The sequence below is a fragment of the Hippopotamus amphibius genome, chromosome 7 (assembly GCF_030028045.1).
Source record: "Hippopotamus amphibius kiboko isolate mHipAmp2 chromosome 7, mHipAmp2.hap2, whole genome shotgun sequence".
In the NCBI taxonomy this organism is placed as follows: domain Eukaryota; kingdom Metazoa; phylum Chordata; class Mammalia; order Artiodactyla; family Hippopotamidae; genus Hippopotamus; species Hippopotamus amphibius.
Genome location: NC_080192.1, coordinates 134,152,628 through 134,176,323, shown reverse-complemented (window position 1 = coordinate 134,176,323; position 23,696 = coordinate 134,152,628).

Below are 23,696 nucleotides of genomic sequence, written 5' to 3'. Positions count from 1 at the left end.
CAAAGAGCATCCTGCAAGGCTGAGCGGTGAGCTGAGCAAGGGCGGATTGTACATTCGGAGGCATTGCTTAAAAAGCTGGGATAAAACTGACATTCTGCAAAAAACGAGGCTTAAAAATTGTGCTGGAGGGTCTTTTCCACAATAGTCAGTCTCATGGCAGGAGCAGAGGTGACAGCAGGGCTCTCCTTTCCAACCTGGCCGCTGTGCACTCAGAGCTGATTCCTGAAAATCGGGGGTGGGGCAGGGGAGGAAAAGAGGTGGGCGAAGGTGCCCCCAGTGTCTGAGTAACTCCAGAAGGTCCCAACAGGGCCTTCGGAAAGACCCAAGGACCCTGCTGGGACCTAACACACCACAGCTCCCAGGAAACTTCCAGAATTCCCTGCAGGTAGGGGAGCCCTTCTCCTCTGCTCTTTATACACAGATATCACGAAACCCTCCATGACCTTTGAGGTCAGTGCTAGCGTCCCCCAGGTTACAGGTGAGGAGACTGAGATGAGAGGTCACACTGGCAGAAGCGGGGTGGAGGGGAGGCCAGCAGGACCGGAGCCTCTCTCCAGCCTCAGCCACACTCCTTCTCACACTGACCACACACGCACGTGCACACCTACACTCTCACCCACACTCAGTCACACATGTGCACACCCACACACTCACACACATACACGCCCACACACAGACACTCTCTCACACCCACACTCGACACTCTCACTCATGCTCACAATCACACGCCCACCAGCGCACGCATGCAGGGCTCTCTGAGTGACAGACCCCAGCTCGGCTGGTGCAGGTTACCTGCAGCCTCGGCTTCAGAACCACGACGCCCTCGGTTGTCCTGGGGAGGGGGTGGTGTGAGGGCAGGATGCGGATCTGGATAATGTAAATAAGGGACCACCACACTCACATCGTCTTGTTTCCCTGCAACCACAATCCCGTGCCCCTCCACTACTCTCCAAACTATTCTTGTCATATAATATACGAACTATGCATAAACAAGTCTGCGTTATGATGGGTTTCCTAAAACTAAGAGAATTTCAGCCATAACACTGACATTTTGTTTCTGGAAATTGAAGCCTGGGAACAGTGGAAATAAAGTCCATCGATTTATGAATCGTGTTTCCGCACATAGTTCAATTCCCAGCGCTTGCAGGGAACCAGAAACACGATATTTCTGACGGCGTTGCCGCTGAGGCCGGCGGGTCTGACGTTGCTCTGTTTTGTTACCAGGAAGCAGGGCTCCCCAAATAAGGGCCCTGCTAAAATCCGAGTGAACTAATACTTCAGAACACAGCCAAGCAAGAGGGATCTGTTCATTGTGCCTGGGACCCGGGCGTCCCCTGCCACTGCCCAGGTGTGGCAGGAAGGGGACACTTCAGCGATGCCTGGAGAGGCGGCTGGGGCTTCAGCTGGGATGTTCCTCAGACACCAACCAGGTCTGCACCCCGTTATGAACCAGCCTGGCCACAAGGCCTGGGGATTGGCTGGTGTGTAGTCCTGTGACCTTCTGCAGGCAGGGGACACAGACCCCCAATGCCCACCAAGCTGGAGGCTCCACCAGTATTTGCAGAATAATCACTAAGGGAGGTTTGAAAATGACTTCAGGGAGGCATAGAGGGAGTGGTGCCTGGTGTGGAGGGACAGCTGAGAGAAACTGGGGAAACTTACACGAGCTGGGAACTGGGTCTGGACGTGATGGTAGGATCTCAGCAATGAGGGCAGGAGAATAGACAAAGTGGAGGGAACCCAGGGCAGAGCTAAGGGGAGGGGCCGGGGATGCAGTGGGAAGAGCCGGAAGGTCACTGAGATGAGTGCTTTGGAGATGAGAAGGGAATCAAGGATACAGCAGGTAGGATAAAGAGATCCCTGGTGATATCTAATAGATGTCCTTTGTGAGAGTAAGGAAGTACTATTATATTCCTTGTATGCTAAGGGACTTTTTATAATTATCATAAATAAATATTTAATTTTATCATATTTTTATTAATTTATCAACATTGTACTGAAGGTACTAGCTAATGCATTTAAGTTAAGAAGAACAGATAAAATACATAAGGATTAAAAAGAGAGAAAGAGAGATCCCTGGTGATGCTTCCATGCTAGAAGGGCTCTGGAAGGGCCTGGAGCCACAACTGCCGCCTGCACATCCCACACCCACTCCTTCCTGGATGCAGGGTTTCCTCAGCCAGGATGGCCTCCACACCCCTTCCTCTAGGATAAACCCATCCATCCCTCAGGGCCCTGCTCAAACTCCACCTCCTCCAGGAAGCTTTCCCTGAACTTCCTCCTCCCCTGCTCCTATCTGTACTGCGCACAGGCTGCTTTGCTATCAGTTCTGCCCAACCCAGCTGTCGGTTCAGGGCTGTGACTAGGCGGAGTACACATTTCAGGGTTCACAGTATTGCCACAGTGGACAGTGCTCTTCTGGAAGAAGGGCCACTTCCTATACCATGAGGTGCCCCCACGGTGTGACTTAACCCAGGCCAGGCACACAGGACTGCAGAGAGGGACCCACCAATCCTGAGGGAGACTGGCTTGGGCAGGGGGCATCGAGCCAGCCTAGCTGCTCCCCACATCCCCTCCCACCAGGGGCTCTGCTTGCCTTCCCAAACCTGGACCCAGGGACCAGGACTTCCAGGTTCCTGCAGAAAGAGACTCCTGCAACCAGTTTAGGAGGCAGCCTTGCCTTCTGTGCATCCACCCAGAGCCCCCAGGCCCCCACCTCGCCAGCCTCTACAGCTGAAGACCATAGGTCACCACTCATTAAGCCAGGCACTATGGCCTGCCCGGTGCCAGCACTTTCTGGGCACCATCACATCCAGCCAGCCCAACTCCCAGGAGGCCAACGAGGCCTGCCGGCCAGCACCATCCATCCCCAGGAACAACCTGTCGGGTCAAAGCAACTGAAAACAGCCCTACCCCTATGAGCAATCCTGCTTTTATAAGCTGGGGGTTGAGGGGTTGGAGAGGAGGCAGGAGAGCTGGAAAAGCTCTGGCCTTGGTCCTTCCCACTGAGCAGGGAGCTGGGAGACTGGCCCTTGCCTCTCCTTCCTGGGTGAGGGGTGGGCCTGCACCAAAGCCCCCCATCTGCAAAGAAGCCAGAACCTGTCCCAGGCCTCTGGGTCCACAGGACTCGTCCCACATCATAAGGAAGACACATAACAGGTTTCATGGCTTACTTACGGGGCAAGCACTTACAGAACAAAATTATTCTTCACTCAACAAAGGGTCCTCCTAGAGAATTAACAATCTTTTCTCCAATGCATAAGTGCCCCTGGGAGAGCTAAGTGAGGCCTTACCCCAGACTCATACCACTGAGGTGTTAGTCACTCACCCCGTAGTATGAATCTGCTGCCTCTGATAGAATTCAATGTCCTGAAAGAATGGATTCAGTGGACGACTGACACGGGTTCTTCGTTTTGGAGCAAGGGTCCCAATATGAGGCTTGGGAGAGCGGAGGAGAGAAAGAGGACTTGTTCAGCCAGAGGGGCGAATAAGGAGATATGAGAAGAGCTGGCATCAGTCAGAGGCCCAGGGGGAAGGAACGAGGGTTTGAAACAGCCTCTGGGACTTGAGCACTGCATGAGTGCGCTGGGGCGGCTGTGACAAAGTACCACATACAGGGGGACTTAAAAAACAGAAGTTCATCATCTCCCAGTTCTGGAGGCCAGAGTTCAAGATCAAGGTATCCACAGAGTTGGTTCCTCCTGAGAACTGTGGGGGAGGATCTATTAGCCACTGGTGGTTTGCTGGGCACCTCCAGAATCGCTGGTGTGTAGAAGCATCACCCTGACCTCTGCCTTCACCTTCACACAGCCTTTTCCCTGCATGCTTGTCTGTGTCCAAATTTCCCCCTTTTCTAAATGACACCATTGTATTGGATCAGAGCCCAACCTCCAGTCCAGAACGGCCTCATCTTAAGTAATTACATCTGCAACAGCAAGGTTCTAAATGAGGTTGCATTCTGAGGTTCTGGGGGTTAGGAATTCAACACATGAATTTGGGGGCACAAGACTCAGCTCATAACAGGCACCTCTTTGGGGATGGAACTATGGTAGAAGGGAACTCAGCCCCGACCATCTGAGCGACCTTGAACAAGGCACTCCCCTGTCTGACCCTCCGTCAATGGCATGGGGATACTGGGTCCTTCCCACCTGCCCCCCAGCATGTTGCGAGGGCCCGTGAGGACAGGCCTGTGCTCTGCAGGCACCAGGGCAGTGTCACGGTCCCAGCAGCACCTCGCCTGCCCAGATCTTCGAGGCCCTTCCATCCCTCAAATAAGGTCGTGGGCCTAGCTTCCAACATTCTAAGCCCCTGGGATGAGGGAGCTGGGACATTGCAGGTGCAAAAATACAGCCTGACACCAAGACCCCTGGGGACTTCTTACACAGGTGAACCTCAGGGACCAGACGGTGGAGACTTCTGCAGAAAAAGCATCCTATGAACAATTCCAGTAAATTCCTCACGTTGCCTGCAAACATCTTGTGCGACCAGGAAGGAACGGCGCTAACTCTGGCCAAGTCAAGCCCACCCACTGCCTTCAGAACAGAGCCAGATAAGGGACCACATCTCCCCAGCCCCTATCCCAAGCCAGCCCCTGGTAAGCCATTAAGGAGCCTTAGACAGCAAGGGGGAAGACCCACTTGTGGAGTGAGGGCGACACCCAGTGGCCATTTAGAGAATGGCATGCTCAGGCCCCGCGACTGGACAGGAGAGAGGGAAGCCGCTCCAGCGTGTTTACCTAAGTGGCTGTGGCAGATTTGAGTCCAACATCCTCGGGACGCCAAGTTGAGAGACCAGGTCCTTGGAGGGAGAGCAAGGCCTCCTTCACCTTCACAGGGCCATCTTACCGCCTACACAAATATTTAAAAGACCAAAACCAGACACGAGAGTGGGGCAGCCGAGCCCTCCTATTCAGACCACTCATGACAGCTGTGGACAGTCGAGCTGACCCTCTACCAGGGTTCTGTTCCCCAAGGGACACATGTGGCAGGGCTCCCAGGCGTCTCGCAGCAGGCCTGGCATCAGCGAGCAGAGAGAACTCAGCAGCAACCTGGGCTCCAGGCCTGGCTCTGCACCAGGACCCAGACAAGCCTGCACACCCGCCCAGACTCACACACCCCATCCCTGAAGTGGGGGGGCAATGCGGTTATAGCAAAGCACCTCTGAGGACATCTGCAGCCCAGATGCCCTCTGTGTCCTTGTGAGCAACTTAATCTCAAGACCCTGAGCCTTGGCATCAGGCAGAGCTGGGTTCAAATCCTGCCTCTGCTCTTAACCAGCTCTGTGGTCTTGAGCAATTAACTCCTATGAGCCCATTTCCTCTTACCTAAAATAGGCTTTCAAAAGAACTTACCATACGACTTCCCTGATGGTCCAGTGGTTAAGACTTGCTTCCAATGCAGAAGACGTGGATTCAATCCCTGGTTGGGGGACTAAGATCCCACATGCCACGCAGTGCGGCCAAAAAAAAACCACAACAAAACAAAAGCAAAACAACAACAACAAAACAAAAGAACTTATCTCACAGGGTTACCAAGAAGATTCGATGATACAGTATATGCAAAGAACCCCACACTGTACCTTTCCCATAACAGGTGCTCAGTTATTATTTAAAATAAGGGTTCTTTTTAAAAAATAAAAATAAAATAAGGGTTCTTCTTCTAGCCTCAGCTCTACTGCATGTGTCGAAGACAGCTCAGTATGGAATTAAGTAATCAAGGAAGATCAGAGAAGACATCCACTTCCTCTGCCCTTCCACAGAACATCTCAGGCACGGACCCAACCCAGCCCTGATCACGCACTCCCAACACGAGCTGCCCAAGGCCACTCAATGACCGCTTCAGGGTCAAGTCCACATTAAGCCTGCCCAGCATTCCATCCAGGAGCCCCTTTCTGATGGGCATGGGGGAGGGAGTATTCCTGTTGGGAGCTGGGGGTTCTGACTCTGCCCGAGGCCCAGCCTCCCTGTGTGATTGGAGACCACCCTCCCACCAAATGTCAGCATCAGCCCCCAGCCTCAGAGCTGGCTGCAACCTGAAATGAGCACAGAGGGTCTTTCGACTCAGTGATTTTAGATAAAGGAAAACAGCTGCCCAGAGCTATAGAGCCAGTAGGTGGCAGAAGCAGGTATAATTAAGCATTTTTAATTTGACCTAATGTATCCAAATATGTTGTCTTTTCGATCCATAGGCAACATTAGAAATAAATCATGAAATGTTTTACATTATTTTATTGGTACTAAGTTTTCAAAATGTGGTATATATTTAACACAGCACATCTCGATTTGGACACAATTTTCATCAAAAGTACTTGATCCGTGAATCTGTTGTTCCAAACATCCTTTAAATTTTTCCAACAACTGAACTGAGTATTTTTAACATTTAATTCAAAGAAAACTAAATAATCAGTTCCTCAGCAGCAGCGGTGACATTTCAGGTGTTCAGTAGCCACACTTGGTAGTCTACCAAGTTGGACAACACAGCTCTAGATCCTTTGGGTAATTATTTTATTTCATTTCATTTCATTTCATTTTAGGCTGTGCAGCTTGCAGGATCTTAGCTCTCCGATCAGAGACTGAACCCGTGCGCCCTGAAGTGGAAGCATGGAGTCCTAACCATTGGAACACCAAGGAATTCCCAAGGAATTCTTAAATGAATCCACACCCAAAGGCACAGCCCTTAGAAATGTATGCCTTTCCCTCTTGCTCTGCCCAGGAACTCAGTGTTTTTGACCTTCATACATTGTCAGGCTGGCTGTGTGTTCCAGACCCCTCCTGATGACCCATGGGTATGTGTAACAGCCAAAGCATCAAGACTAGTGTCCACAGAATACAAAGGAAAATATGGCGTAACTTCCGAGAAAGTAGCCAGTGCCCCAAAGTGTCCACGATTGCAAAGAATCAGAGGGGTGAGGCCAGTCTGCATATCGCACAGACTCGAGGGACCCAAGAGGAGGCGTCCCCCAGCTGTCACTCTCTGCTTTTCCGACAGCTGTGCAGCAACAGAGCCCTACCCAGAAGGGTGACAGGTCCAGACCCCAGGGTCAGAAAGTGGCAGAGCCAGCACTGGAGCCCAGGTCCTCAGATCTCAATGCTGAGCTAATATGTGAGACAACTTCACCAACTCCATTTCCTGCAACGTCACGTTTCCCTAGGAAGGCTGAGTCCTCTGCCACAGGGGCACCTGGGGGCGAACGTCCCACCCGGTCCCTACCCTGGGAGACAAGAGCCCAACCCTCAGCAAGCCCTGTCCCTGCTCACACACACCATCTGAAAAAGGAGGGATACATTAGTTTCCTGGAGCTGCTGGTCCAATGGACCACATACTTGGTGGCTTAAAACAACACAAATTTATTCTCTCATCATTCTCAAGGCCAGAAGTCAGAAATCAAAGGTATCAGTAGGGACCACACTTTCTGCAATGGCTCTAGGGGAGGTTCCTCCCTCACCTCTTCCAGCTTCTGGGGGCTCCAGAAGCTCCTCCACTTGTAGCTGCATCACCCCAATCTCAGGCTCCAGCCACAAGGTCTTCTCCTCTTCTCTGTCTCAAATCTCCCTCTGCTTTTCTCTTAGAAGGACACTTGTCATTGGATTTAGGGCCCACCCAAATAATCCAGGTTGCTCTCTTCATTTCAAGATCCTTAATCACACCTGCCAAGATTCTTTTCCAAATAAGGTCATATTCACAGGTGCTGAGAGTTAGGTCTTAGGCATATTTGTGTGTGTATGGGGAGGAGGGGGGTGCCTGAACTAAATGAACTCCAGGTCTCACTCAGTTCTAAAACTCTGACACAGAAATGTCAAAGGGCAACTATTTCAATATCCCTAATGCATCCAGGCAAATTAAAAAAAGAAAAATCAACATCCCAAGAGGTAAATGGACAATTTTTACATACAATATGGAAGATACTCCAGTTAGTAAACAGACATACACGTATGCTCTGCCTTCCTAATGTCAGAGAGATGCAAACTAAGATGAGTCTTAGATGTGTTTCGTCTAAGAAAACTCAAACCCAATGCTGGGCAAGGATGTGATGAAACTGGAACTTACATGTGGACCCACCATTTCTTCCCAGAGAAAGAAAGGGAGGCATGAATGGAGTGGGATGGGATGGGATGGGATGGGATGGGATGGGATGGGATGGGAAGGGATGGAATGGAAGGTGGGGGTGTAAATTACCAAAACCCCTTGGGAGAAAAAACACGGCAACATATTCCAAGAACCTTGAAAACATAGGTGTCCATTGGCTAAAAATTCCACAGCTGAGACTTCATCCTAAGGAAATCATCCTTTGTCTCACATTATTTACAAAATCTGAATATTGCAAACAACCTACACTTTTATGAAGATGGGGAGAATTTTGCATGGATGCTCTGTAGCCGCAAAAGCAGCTTTAAAACCAGGAAAGCAGAGAAAGCTGAGTGAATAAATCAGGATCACTGAGGAGGAGGGAGAGGAGTCTTCGGAGATGCAAGCTGGGTTTAGTTGTGGGTGATCAAGAGCATGATGTGTCTGCTTTATAATTTTGTCTTAAAGTGTGCATCTGTTTTAAGCATCGTCATACTTCACATTTTTGGATGGATGGATGGATGGACAGATATATAGTTGTTTGGGGGGATATGTTTTGTTTTGTTTTGTTTTTCCTTTTTAAGAGGTAGATCCAAGAACCGTTAAGACACCAACTGTTCCAGAAGCTGAACTCCACCTGGGACAGAGCCTTGAAAGGCTCCCAGAACCAGGGCAGCAATTTCTTCCTACTTCCATGAAGTCCATGGCTGTTGACACAAGGTCCTGAGTAGGAATAGAAGGAGAGCCCTAGGTTTTAAGTCCCAAGAGGTTAAAATGTCATAACCGCTGAGTCTCTGTCCCCGACGCCCCAGACGCGCCCCCATCCTCCCGCGGGGAGCCGGGCTCGCTCTGCAGCCAGCCGACGAGCCTTGCTTCCCGGGGCCCAGTTCCCGCCTCCCTCGCCTCATCACCGGGGGCGGCCGCGCAGGGCTGGGGGAACGGGACAGACACCTGCCCTTCCGGGAGCCCCTCTCCTCCCCTCCCCGGCGATCGCCCGCCACGCAGCCCACCCAGCTCACCCGAGCTGAGCGCACAGCCCCTGCCCGCCCAGCTCTCCCGCCCCCGGCCCAGGTCACCGTGCTCCCCAGGTAGGCAGCCCCAGCTCCCCTGCCCCCTTCTCCTCGCCGCCCCCCGCACCTGCCCGCTTCTCCTTTGCAGGCTGTTCTTGCCGATCCCGGCCCTCTCCCCATGGCCGGCCTGGGGGCGCCAACCCCCCTCTGGGTGTCCGCGGGTCAGTGAAGGATCTGATGGAAGTGACCGCAGGGCGCTCCCATTGGGGCAGCGGGGGCGGGGGGCGGGCGCCTTTTCTAACTGACGGTCCATCGAGTCTTCCCAAGCTGCCCTCCCCAGAATCTTCCGGAGGAGGCCGGCCTGGGCTTTCTGTAAAAGAAAGCCTTCCGCCTAGAACTTTTTCTAGGTGAGAGCGGAAGGGCTCTTGCAGCTTCTTATGGTCCGGTGTCCCCAGGGCATCCTCCTGTCCACCACCCCAGCCTCCCTGACCAACAGGGCAAGGCCTGGCTGGGGGCAGGGCAGGTAGTGAATGGATGCGCTTCCCAGCATAGCTGCCTTCCAACATGGCCGGTCCTTCCACCTGTGGGCCCTGCCCCCCCACCCCCCACATGGAGGTGAGCACACCTGAACGGGGTCTGGGAAGCATGAGGAACAAGTCAGGATGCACGTCTCCAGGCCTGAGACTGCTTCACTCATTCCTTCACTCTGTGAATGTGAGCCTCTGGGTATTTACATGGGACACAGTCCCTTAGTATTTAAGCCTAATCAGCCGTGAACTAGATCCCTTCCTGGAAGCAAGCTCTGATGAGATCCCTTGCGGACAATGAACCCACATCCACTGCTCAGGGGCCTGGGCTTCCGAGACCATGGTGGAGTTTCTCTTCACAGACACCTGTCAACAAGGAAGCTTCTCTATGTGGCAGGTGCGTGCAAGAGGGAATAAGGCTCGGAGAGGGTCCCCCAGCTCTGCATCTCACGGGCCCTCCTGGCCCACAGTCACGCATCACCTCCACTGCAGGGGCTGTGTGGTCCACACACATTCCCAGGACCCAGCCCAGCTAATACCCACGCCCAGTTACATCTTCCAGAGCAGGGCTCCTGCCCAAGGCCACAGTTCCCTCATAGGAATGGCCTCCCTTGTTGGGACCTAGATTCTCCTGAGGCATCCTTGGGGCCGAGGGCCTGGTTGGGGCACTGGCTTCGACTCCACCTTTGTGCTGCAGGCAACAGCAGGGTGCCACCTGGAGGGAGTGCCTGCCCACAGCCAACCAACCTGCAGGCCTGTGTTCCTGCTGTCTCACCCCCAGACCTAGAAAGAAGTGGCGTCCAGATCCCAGGCCCCCAGGCAAGCAGGGATTCTCCAAGTCCAGGGCCCAACAGGCATGAGTTGCCAGATCTGCCTCTTCTGGAGAGGAAGCTGAACCCAGCTGTGGAGTGGGTCCCACCGTCTTTCCCTCCAGAGGATGCAAGCCTGGTTTGAGGTGGCTCTGAAGAAGGCAGGCACATTAGAGGCTCCAGAAACCTTCTCACGGAATGTGTTCACTCTCTTCAGGCTTCATTCACGGGTAGCCAAGCCTCTGGGCTCTCCACTCATGTGACCTCCTGCTTGGCCTTCAGGAGGCCTCCTTGGCCTCCAACAGCCTTGTGTCCTGTTTAACCTGTGATCTCTGCCTGCCTCATTCTATCTTACAGCCCTGTCTTAGGCCTCATGCAGGCTCGAATCTAAAGCCACAGCTTCTGCTTCCATCCTGAATAAAAAAGGCCTCGAGTGCCTGCCTTGGTAGAATCCCTTTCCAGATCCACTGATTCCTCTCTTCCTCTGTGGAAGATGAATGAGATGGCACAGCTCAGACTCACCTCCCTTCACTCCCATACCTTCTTCGTGAAAATTAACCCATCTCTTCCTGTGTGAATTCTCAGGCTTTAGAGCCCATTTCTACAAAACCTTTCTGGTTCTCCCTTTCCTCTTCCCTAACCCTCCTTCCTTTAAACTCCTTTTTTTTTTTAATTTAAAGTTTTTATTGAATTTGTTACAATATTGCTTCCGTTTTATGTTTTGGGTTTTTTTGGCCGCGAGGCAGGTGGGATCTTAGCTCCTCAACCAGGGATCAAACCCGCATCCCCCCCTGCATTGGAAGGCGAAGTCCTAACCACTGGACCGCCAGGGAAGTCCCCCTTTAAACTTTTATAATCAGAGTCATAACCATATTCCACCTTGTATGGTCATTTGTCCCTTATTGTTTGTCCTTATTTTCCTTTCTAAATGGATTTCCTTGAAGGCAAGGCCCATGATCTTTGCCTCAGGTAGCTTTCAAGCTTGGCATTCAACTCCTAAAATGTATGTGGACATGAGTAAATTCTAATATTTGTCCATTCACCCTAGACCAGTGCTCTTCTGCTGGTACTCGGGTAAAGAAGCACTAACCCAAGTGGGCAGGCATGGGGACCGGCCCGGAGAAAGCTCTTCTGCCACCGGGAGAAGGCTCAGTGGTGTTGCAGACCCAGGTTAGAGGTCAGTGGGTGGTTGGGGTCTGAGGAAGAGCTTTCCTTGACTATTTCTACCCGGTTGCTCTAGGCCTGGCACTCTCACTCAACAGGGCCCACGAGGGGCAGACAGACACTGGAGATGCAGACAAGGATGGCTAAAGGTGAGGGCATTCGGGGGTGCATTCTGGGGGAAGGAGGGCAGAGAAGACAATTCTCCCTGAGTGCACCAAACGCTTCCCCTCCTACGACGCGTCCTTCACTGAGTTCTGTGACGGGGAAATGACCTCGGTGAGTCAGACGTCGGAGTCGGTGCTCTTTGAGGTGGAACCGATGAGCTTGGTGGATGTCACAGCAGAATCACTCCCCGGCAAGTGCTGGGGGCAGTGTCACCAGCATTTGACAGCAGCCCACAGTGGGACATCATTGCAAATGGCAAGTGCCCTCAGCTAGAAGCTAAGAGGGCAGAACCAGAACCCCAGTCCTACCAGAGGTAATAGCCCAAGATTCTGGCAGGACACCTCCTGTGCCTGAGCAAGACCCCTAAAGCGGGGGACCTGATCTCCCAGTGGATCTTAGTGTCACCGGGCCTGCCGGAAGATCTTCCAGCCCTGCTGTGCAGGGTCTCCGTCAGGATCTTGCCCTGACGTCCCAGCAGTTCCCTCCAGCCCCACGCAGGCTTCCTCGTGTGTAACAAGAGGGCAGAATGGGCTGCAGGCAGATGCTAATGGACGCAAGTTTTCTCCAGAGTGCGCGTGCCTTGTTTGTCCTTTGATAGTTCCTGGCAGCTGCAGAAAAGAGAGTAACCTGTCGGAGGTAGACTCTTACCCTGTATCCCAGAGTGAGAGTGTCCTGTATCCCGCCCTGGTCAAGAGGCCGGTGGGGAAGCACGCGGCCTCTGTAGCTGAAGAGGTGAGCTCTCGGAGAACCAGAAAGCGCCAAACACGAGTCTAGCCTCCCAGTGACGGGGACAGTGTGGGGACACGGAGCAAAGTCTCTGGGAGCCCCGAGTACGTCCTAGGTTCGGGAGCGAGATCTGGCTCACACACACTGCTTGGTGACTTGGTATCAACGTCCAGGTCAAGTCCAACCCATGGTAACTAGCAACGGAGGTTAAGCGTGGCGGGAGCAGCCTGGCGTAAGCTACACCTGTAGCTGATCCCCTGCTCAGCCAGTTGTTAGCATGTGACCTGGAACAGTCATGTCTCCTTTTTGACCCTCACTACCTTCTCCTGCGCAAGAAGGACTTGAACCTATGAGGTCACTGAAGACTTCCGAAGTGGTGATAAAGCACCTCATTCACAGACTTCCTGGTAGGGAGTCTCCACTGTTCCCCACCCTGTTCTCACGAGTATCTGCACTGCCTGACCTCAGTCTGTCTACACTCAGACCCTAAGGGCAGACAGACATCGTCCAGGCCAGTGTCCAGCAGAGGAGAGATGAGGTGAGAGCCAGCCCCTCCTGAGCTGCAGCGCAAGGACACGGGCAGGTTCTGCCCATGAAGAGCTTCATCGTTGCCCTCCGTTGCCCTAGATGAGCCCAGCCTTCTGAAGCTGCCTCACGTCCCGACCAGCCTACAAACTGGCCTTTCTGTCGCGCTGTCTGAAGAGCCCTCTGCCAATCTCGGCTCCATCTCAGCCAGGCCCATTTTGTTCACTCAGCCCAAGGCAGAGGCCTTGCCTGCAGATCTGGGTGCGTTCTAAAGACTCTGGCCCACGCCACCTGGCCCTCACCCATGAAGCTTGTCTAGTGTCTGGCTATGCTAATTTTCAGGCATTTCATGAGATGTTTAACAAGTCTGGTTATCCTCCTAGAAGAAGGAAGTCCTGGAAGAAAGTGCACATAAGCCAAGAAATCCTTGTCTTCCTGCCTCAGCGACTCCCTCACTGTACATGCACCTTGAACTTGGACCAGGAACGTGTGCTTAACCTTATGGCCTGGGTTCCGTGACTGTGGGGCCAGAGAGGCAAGATCTGAGAGGGAAACTCAGAACACATGTCACCTGCAACCCCTGCCAACCCTGAGACCTGCCTTCTTCCTCCTCAGGGGGCAGCACCCAAAGGTCCTGGCCATGGTCCTGGTCGCAGATATCTGCTTCCTCGTCACAGAGGTGGCCACTGGGCTGGCACTCACCGGGATGACCTGTGGGTCATCCCAGGAATGTCAACAGATTTCAAGTTTCAAATGCCCTTAACCAAGGACATGTCAGCCCCGCTGCCCTGACAGTGGTATTCTTGCCTCCTTTCCTTAAACAGGGAGAATTCTCACTGTTCCACAGCAAAAGCCCTCCACGCTTGTTGCCTTAGAATTTGTTGTATGACCTGAGATGAACGACTTCAGCCCTGTTGTCTGGTTTCCTGTCGGCAAAGAAGAAACACTGGGGACAAGGATGGTCACCACACCCAGAGTCCTTTCGTGGAGGAGAAAAGCTGCTCAGGGACCAAGTTCTCCACAAGTACTTTCAACAGCTCCAGTCTGTCCCCGCTTTCTCACGTGTCCTAACCTGCTAGGAGCAGTCGTGGTCTCCTTGGCAGCATGTGTGAGGCCCAGGTGCCCCCTTCCCCAGGTAAGAGGATTTTCCAGCGATGACCACATGACCGTCTTCACCCGTGGGGACCAATAGTAACTCCGCTGTGGGAGCTGATAGAACGCAGTCTGACTTTGGAGGTCATCTTTGGCGCGGCTCTTTCTTCCTCCATGTGTGATCTAATGGCCTCAGGTGCAGGCCTGCATTGTGGGGCCCTTCCTGGCCAGTCCTGCAGCAGTCTCTGAGGAGGGCGGTAAGAATGTTTCCCCCGGGCCCATTTATGGAGCTTGTCTCCTTTCCAGAACATGCTGTAATGGACTGAGCCCTCCACTCAGCCCATACTCCCCTTCCTGGCCTGCGTAACAGTCTCAAGGGGGCAATGTTTCTCACTATAAAAATGGGTGGTCCATCCTGTTAACTTAGCTGAACATCATGGGTTGGTTAACTGTAAGGGCCGGGGTGGAGGGAGTGGGATGTAGCTCTTGGCCTTGGTGATAAAGAGCCCTGGCCATGGAGTCCCTGCGGGGCCCAGCCCCCTGCTGGGCCTCAAAGGCTGATTCAAGATGCTGGCTTCTCCCCACTGAGGACCTCAGGCCCCCAGCTCATTATCAGGATTTTAGAAACACCAAGAGCATCAAAGAAAAGGAAGAACAGGGTTTAAGTGCAAGTTTTGGCTCACATAAAACAGACCCTTAAAGGGCCCCTAAGAAGACAGGATTTGCTGTAACCACTGACTAAAACTTGAATAGCTTTAAAAAGCAAAAGGCCCTAAGTAGTGGGTATAAACTGATGGGTGTAGGTATTCAGAGAAGGGACAACGGCTCTGAGGAGAGTGAGAAAGGCTTCAGGAAGGATGTCGTAACGCAGAGCCTTCTAGAAAGAGGAAGGGGGGAGTTTCCTGGTGGTCCAGTGGTTAGGACTCTGCGCTTCCACTGCCAGGGGCTGGGTTCAATGCCTGGTCAGCAAACTAAGACCCCACATGCCAGGTGGTGTGGCCTAAATAACTAAATAAAAGGGGGAGGGGCTCTGAACTTGAAAAGCAGGGGGTGTAGCATGCCTGTAGGTTGGATAGTGGCTGTGAGCAAAGGCTGTTGCAGCTGGACTATTGGGAGGGAGAAGAAAGGCTTCTTCCCCCCACGCCTGATGCTTCTTCTTATGTGGGAGGAGCTCTAGTAGCAGTGATACCCAGTATCTCTTCACCCCCTTACCCACCCCTCCCTTACCACCCCTTCCTGACCCACCCGTCCCCCACCTGGGGTAGAGTGAGTCCCCTCATTAGTGGGATGAAGAACAAGCTGAGTAGCTGGGCCACCTCCTCCCTTTCCTTCCTCTCCTGGGAGTAGCCTAGGTTTCAGAGTCTGTGATTCTCTGGTTTCCTTCTAGCCATACGTCTTCCCTGAACAGCACCAGCAACCCCCATCCTCCCCACCATGTGGCAGAGCAGCGGTGGGTACATAAATTGTCCTAATTCTGAGTCACTGTCCGTGGAAAAGTGTCCCACTCTGTAAGCTATAGCCTCCAACCAGTCCTCCTCCCAGAGAAGCCCAGCATCCTCCCTAAATGTGCCTGCCTGCACTACCAGTTGGTTCAAACCCCAGTCCTATTTCCTGGACCCCTCAAGACACCAGCAAGGCTGGGCCAGGGGAGCTGGCAGGGAGCGGCCACACCCCCGGCTCCCCTCCTCCCCAAGAGCGCACATGAAGCTCATGGTTGGATCCCATGAAATTTGTTTCCTTAAAATAAAGTCCCTTTTGACTTGAGATGAATCTGAATAAGTTTTTTATCCTTGCACCTAAATCTGCCCCAAGGCAAAAACAGCAGGGATTGGCTGAGCCACTAGTCCTCCTGTTTGTCATCCTGTCTGGGCTGAAATAGACCAGGCGGACAGCGCCTCCTGCTGACCAGTGCTCCACAGTAAAGCACAGCCTGACAGGGCTGGTGGAGCAGCAGTCAGCCTGGGGCCGTGGACCCTCTCCCACCTCCACCCCAGAAGCAGGGAGCCGTGCCAGCGCAGGACAAAACTGACTCAGGCCCTGTGGGGCCAGGGTGGCTCCTGCCAAGATGCCTGTTGCCTAGGAGGCAAAAAGAGAGCTGGGACTTCCCTGGTGGTGCAGTGGTTAAGAATCCGCCTGCCAATGCAGGGGGACACAGGCTCAATTCCTGGTCCGGGAAGATCCCACATGCTATGGAGCAACTAAGCCCGTGCACCACAACTACTAAGCCTGCACTCTAGAGCCTGCGAGCCACAACTATTGAACCTACGTGCCACAACTCCTGAAGGCTGCATGCCTAGAGCCTGTGCTCTGCAACAAGAGAAGCCACCACACTGAGAAGCCTGTGCACTGCAACAAACCCCCTGCTCTCTGCAACTAGAGAAAGCCGACACACAGCAACGAAGACCCAACACAGCCAAAAAATAATAAACAAATAAATTTATTAAAAAAAAAAAAAAAAGAGGGAGACCTAAGTTCCCAGGATGCCAGACTTCCTGTCTCAAAACCAAGAATGTCCTCATCAACCCAGAGCAAGTTGGTCCCCCTACAGAGAGCTTAGGTTTGAGGAAGAGGAGAACCTGGACCCTCTAGGAACTCTGACTCCAGCCTAATTTAAGTCAGAACTCATCCCTTTTGGTAAACTAGAGATAATGTCAATCTTGAAGGGATATCATGAGGCTTACATGAGGATGCAGGGAAGATGGCAGGCGTTTGCCTGACTGGAAGGTTCTCTGATTCGTGCTCAACCCTCCTCCCAGCGGGCTGCCTTGATTTTCTGTGAAATAACTGTTCTTCCCATACTTGCAAGGCAGAATATAACAGCATGGAGGTGGGTGGAAGCACCATTGGGTCTACATGCTTTTCCCTCCTCTCCCAAAGTTCTTTGTACCAGTTGTTCCCTGCAGCCCACCCCCCCCCCCACCCCAGCCAGGGCTCCACAACTTACCTGTGCCTGGGGGTGTCCTCAATACCTCAGGGGTGCGATGTGGGTGCCTTTGTACACAATGCTTCTCTGTGTTAGTTTTCCAGGCCTTCGCACAGGGCACCACAGGGCTGGGCCTGCGGGGCTCCTGTTCTGGGCCTAGAAGTGGATTTTGAAGCAGGTCTGGGTTTGGTGTCAGGATGCACGAAAATACGTATAAACTGAGGTGCACCACTAACTGGTAGTCACTGTCACTGTCACTTTTTTTTTTTTTTTTTTTTACGGAAAAATCAGTATATACATTTTTTATCGGAGTCACTGTTATTATTCTTAAACTGAGGGTTCAGAAGGACTGGTCCAATCATAGTTCTCTTGTTCACCAACTGCCTAACCTTCATGCCAGAACCTTCTCCTGTCTGTCTACAATACATAACAGGGGGAGCACAGAGGAATTTTTAGGCCAGTGAAAACACTCTGTATGATATGATGATGGATATATGTCACCATACATTTGTCCAGACCCTTAGGATGTACACGGCCAAGAGCAGACCCGAGGGTAAAGTAGGGGCTTTGGTGACGTTGACGTGTCCCCGTAGGTTTATCCTTGGTAAGAGATGGACCGTTCTGGTGAGTGAGGCTGATGATAGGCCAGGGCTGTGCATGTGTGAGGGTAGACGGCACGCAGGCGATCTCTGTAATTCCCTCGCGGTTTTGCTGTAAACCTAAAGCGTCTCTAAAAAAAAATAAAGTCTTTTAAATAAATAATAAACAAAAGTAAAGGAGGAGAGGATTTCTTCCAGCTCAAGTGTCATATGATTCTGGTTAGAATGATGGGCCCATTAAGCAATTCAAAAGGAATTATGTCTAGAAATTTGGAAGCTAGCAGCCAGCCTGCGGAGGAAGAGCACTTAAGGCAACATTCTGGGACATTCTGCTCCTTCCCCGGGACTGCTGGCTGTTGTGGTAATTGATGGTGATGGGACACAGCAGTGTTTTATGAGGGCCCAGGAGTAGGGAGCCCAAGGAGGCTATACATTAGTCATGTCTGAAAATCCTTCTCGCTGATACTGTGCGCCAGAAGAGCCAGCCACTGCCACTTGCCCAGAGGAGGGACTTATTGACCCAGGGATGGGAACACTCAGCCAGCATTGTTTTACTTGCTCAATGGCAATGACTTTTTCCAGGGAGGAAAACCCACATAAAACTTTTGAAAACAGAATTCTGGATCAAGTCAAGCCCTGACGTGCGATTAACCCATCATGCAAAATTCCATGGTACCTATTTAGTCTCCAATTTGAGAGAAGCTAATGCCCTGCCCCCCAGACTCAAATCCTAGAGAAAACAAAAGGAAATCTCCCTGCATCTTCCCTTTCGCCCTCTCCCCTTCTCTCCAGCCCCAACACGCTTGAATAGAGACACTGGTTGGTTACTCCGGACGTCAGTCATCCGTGCTTAGACCTGGGCTAAGTGCCAGAGAGACACACACAAACACTGGTCCTGTCCTCAGTGTCCCCAGCTTGAGGGAAAGGACAGACACACAGGAAATGAAAGAGCATAATTAGATGCCGGACTGAATGATACAGACACGTGGCTCGCGAGTCGGAGTGTGCGACAGAGCCCCCGGAGAAGGCTGGGCCCCACCCCCACCCCCCATTCCCAGGGAGTCAGGTTCAGTGGGTCTGGGGCAGGGCCCAAATGTTACGTTCTGACAAGCTCCTAGGTGATGCTGGTCCAGGAACCACACTCTGAGAACCAGCGATCGAGACCAGCGGTCCCTACAGCTTAGTGTCCAGGTGACGTGCTTGGGGAGCTCACGAAAATGTAAATTCTGAGTCAGCAGGTCTAGCATAAGGCCTAGCGTCTGCACTTCTGACAAGCTCCCGAGTGATGCCAATGCTGCTGGCCTGTGGACCTCATCCAGGGACAAAGGTGCTCTATCTAGACCACGATGGAAAATGGGAGAACAGGGAGATGAGTTTGGGCTGGTCTTGGCAGGGAAGGGGTAATGGTAGTTGTTGGGACTTGAAGAAGGGGCAGGATTTAAATAAATGAGGGAAAGAGGGCATCCTGGGAGAGAGGCAGGGAGATGGGAGTGAGAATAACGAGGGTAGAGAAGTGGCCCTTGGCCACTGTCACGTGCTGGCATCAGTGACAGAGGGAGGCTTGGGGCTCCGCATGAAGGAGCCTCGCTCCATTCACCCTCCACCCACCCTCCGCATCCAAGAGGCGGTTCCTATTCCAATAAGTCTCCCGGCAGCTGGTCTTCGTGATGGAAATGATTATTGTTCTGCGGGCCCCACTGACAGCTCCCAATCGTGCCGGCTCGGCCAACTTGGATGGCGTCTCACCTGGCTTGTTGTAACAGCTTGTTGTTTGGCAGCCTGAAGGAACTCCCACTTTTCTTCTCCATTCTCAAGCCAGAGGAGCCTCGTCCTCCAAGAGCTGAGAGTCTCGAAGGCACATGGGGGTAGTTACAAACTTCTCAGCAGGCAGCCGGGGCAAACCAGGCTGTTTCTGTAGGGAGCTTAGTCCTAGGCCCCTCTCCTGATTCAGTCAGGGTCATGACCAAATAATGAAATAAGAGCCCTCTTTTTCCTCCCTTCCCTTGTTCTAACAAAATGTTCACCACTTTTCCCACAGAGCTGCATTCTGTGGGTGCAAGAACACGAAGGCATGTGTGTAAAAGGTCTGGAAATGGAACTAATATTTACTGGGTACTCTTTTAGTTTCCCAGGGCTGCCATAACCAAGTACCACAAACTGGGTGGCTTATAAGAAATTTTTTCTCTTACAGTTCTGGACCCTAAAAGTCTGAAATCTAGATGTCAGTGGGGTCTCGCTCCCTCCAAAGCCTCCTGGGGAGGAGCCTTCGTTGGCTCTTCCGGTTCTGGTAGCCCCAGGAGATACTTAGCTTGTGGCTGCATCACTCCAGCCTCTGCCTCCGTCTTCATGTGGCCTTCTCCTCTGTGTCTGTCTGCATCCAAGTTTTCTTCTTATAGGGACACGAATCATACTGGATTAAGGGCCCACCCCTCTCCACTATGACCTCCTCTTAACCAATTACACCACAACAACCCTAAATAGGGTCCTATTCTGAGGTACCAATGCTTAAGATCTCAACATATCTCTGGAGGGTGGGGCAGGGGGACACCATTCGGCACACAACAGGTCCCTGTTATCCAGCCATATTAAAACATAAAGTCCTTGCAGAATTTGACCTTGTCTTTTAGAGAGCTTTCTTCCTCTAAATTAAACTAGACCTGTAAGCTGTTTTAAATAAAATGAACACAACTATAAACTTGGCCCTTTCTCAAGAACGATGTTGAAACAAGAGGTCACACACTTGTCCATCCCACACCTGACAGCCAGGGATGAACCTGCAAGATCTAAATAGTCAGTCAACTGGCAGATTGCCATCACCAGTTCATTTATCCATTCAACATATTTGAGGCCTTTCTGTGCTCCAGGCACTGTTCTAGGTGCTGATGAGACCGTAGTAAACAAAACAGACAAAGATCTCCACCCTGGGATAGCTTACCTTCCAGTGGGGCAAAAGACAGGCAGACAAAATCAATAAAAGCGTAGTAGGGGTAGAGAGAGAAAAATACAGTGAGACGAGAATCAGGGTTTGCATTTTAAATGTGGTGGTCGGAGGAGGTGATAGGCAAGCAACCTGAAGGACAGGAGAGCCTGCCCTTGGGGGGAGGGGTGCAGACAGGAAACAGCAAGTACAAAGTTCTTCAATAGGAGCTTTTATGAGAACTCTGCTTCTTACTCCACGTGGTGAGCCACTGCCAGGTTTCAAACCCTCACGTGACAAGTGTTTATTGAACTCAAGAACCAGAGACCCACTAGGATGAGAGCCTTTGAGGCACTGAGGAGTAACAGTCAATGAGGAAGGTCCCAACCTTACCTGGGAATGAAGTTACTGCGTTAAAATCATAAAACCACAACCTTGGGGTTATTGTTTCTATCAGGCTAAAATCATTTGCATCTCATCTGGACAAAAATCTTCAAGTTACATGTACTCTCACAGAGTCTGGGCCCTAATCAAGAGTAAATACGAAATAAAAGAAAGACGCAGGGACTTCCCTGATGGCACAGTGGTTAGGAGTTTGCCTGCCAGTGCAGGGGACACGGGTTTGGTCCCTGGTCCGGGAAGATCCCACATGCCGCCAAGCAGTTGAAGCCTGTGTGCCTCAACTGCTGAGCCTTTGTGCTACAACTACTGAAGCCTGCATGCCTAGAGCCCATGCTCTGCAACAAGAGAAACCAACGGGCTAAGAAGCCCTCGCACCACTACAAAGAGCAGCCCCCCCTCAGCACAACTAGAGAAAGCGCGCGCACAGCAACGAAGACCCAACACAGCCAAAAATAAAATAAATAAAAAAAGAAAAGAGTTTAAAAAAAAAAAGAAAGAAAGACACAGCCCTGGAGAATTTAAATAGTCTGTGGGTAGGTCTGTTAGGCTGTGCTCAGTATGATATTGAAAGGCTATGCAATCCTCCTTTTGCCTTCTTTATAAACGTTGGACACTTTTTCTTAACATAAGATACAAATTTACATATTGGCAGCTGTGGCTTTCAATTTTCCAAATGGAGTTTGCTATTAATATTAATCTGCTTTTCACCATCTTTTGTGTCTGTTTTCAATCAGGCAGGAAAATTACCAACAAGCAATTCTAGAATTACAATAATGTTCCATTATAAAAACCAAGCATATTTTAATACTCTTTTGATACTCACCTTGATGGATACTAAAACATTTTATGAGCAATTTAAATTTTGTACCAGGACAAAAATAATATTCACATATCTGCTTTGAGCTGAAGCCAGCAACAAAAAACTAATTGACATTAACTGCAGTTTGAATTTTATATGGATTTTGTACATAACTTTGGGCAAGTTACTGAATTTCTTAGCCTCAGTTTCCTCCTCTGAAAAATAAAACCTTTCTCACTTCACTGTTGTACGTGTGACTGTGCTGATGACACAGAGCTGGGATTATGCTGCTGTGTCCTTTTTCACTCTGCTAAGTGCCTATTCACAGGTCATAATTTCTGCTCTTTTGGGCTTTCTTGTCGCTTTCTTCTTTTTTATCATGTCTTTTGCTACATGGATGTGTCCTTTCATCTTCTTGTGATTTTGAAAAGTAAAAATCAGAGGGTTTTTTTGTTTGTTTGGGGTTTTTTTTTTTTTGGCTGCGTTGGATCTTTGTTGCTGCGCATGCTGGCTTTCTCTAGCTGTGGCGGGTGGGGGCTACTCTTTGTTGTGGTGTGCGGGCTTTTCTTGTTGCAGATTACAGGCTCTAGGCATGAAGGCTTCAGTTGTTGCAGCGCAAGGGCTCAGTAGTTGTGGCACACGGGCTTAGTTGCTACGGGTCATGTGGGATCTTCCTGGAGCAGGGATCGAACCCATGTCCCCTACATTGGCAGGTGGCTTCTTAACCACTGCGCCTCCAGGCAAGTCCCAAAAGTCAGGTTTTTCAATCTTACCAACTTCTCACCCTTCTTTCCTTTTGTAAAGAATGAAATGTTTTTTGAAGTCCCCCTAATATTAGATATGAAATTTCTCACCCTTCTTTCCTTTTGCAAAGAATGAAATGTTTTTTGAAGTCCCCTTAATATTAGATGTGAAATTCAACACATCTCAGTCTCTCTCTCTCACAATTTCCTCTCTGTCTTTCTCTAAATGCCATTTTTAACTGGAATCCCTTTCCCATAATTTAGTGTCACATTTTTGAGAAACATAGAAAACAACACAACGTGCATTCACCTAGAAGCTGTTAAAATTACACACTTAGCTCACGTACCAGCTGTTCTGTTCGCTTTTTACTAGGCTCTTAGAATGTTACACCATATGTTTGTCAATAATTAGTTTCTTAAAATAACAACCTGTTCACCCAAACACATTAAACGAATATGCCATAGAAGAGGAAGTCCCACATCACAGCTTCAGGCAGAAATTTACCTCCCGCTCACTCCACACAAGTTTCTAGTCAGAGAATATCCCATGAGCCAAATTGGAATCATGCTACTTGTTTGGATGGAACCAGACGAGGCAGCAGTTTTTAGGACTCTTCCATCTGTGTCATGTGTGTGCTGTTAGGTATTTCGAAACACTCATGTTTAGCCTTTAATTTGCCTGAAAGTGTTTTTCCGTGTTATAACTTTATTAAGTGCATTTTGCTTGCCAGAAGACCATGAGACCCAAAAAGCTTGAAAAATTTCAGAATGGTACAGAAACTCTGAATATACTTAAAAACCACTGAACTGTACGCTTTTTATCTCAATAAAACTTTTTTTTAATGCTACAGAAAAAACAATGAGTAAAGGAAGCATTCATGCCATTACAGTTTATGCAACTTGTAATTATGTAATTTCAAATTATTGATATTACTTATATAAACTTGTCTTCATCAGTTAATTGATTTTTTAAATTTTTATTGGAGGATAGTTGATTTACAATGTTGTGTTAGTTTCAGGTGTACAGCAAAGTGAATCAGCTATACATACACATACATCTACTCTTTTTTAGATTCTTTTCCCATTTAGGCCATTACACAGTACTGAGTAGAGTTCCCTGTGTTATACAGTAGGTCCTTATTAGTTATCTATTTTATATAGAGTAGTGTGTGTATGTTAATCCCAATCTCCCAATGTATCCCTCCCTCCCCTCACCCCCAGTGACCATAAGT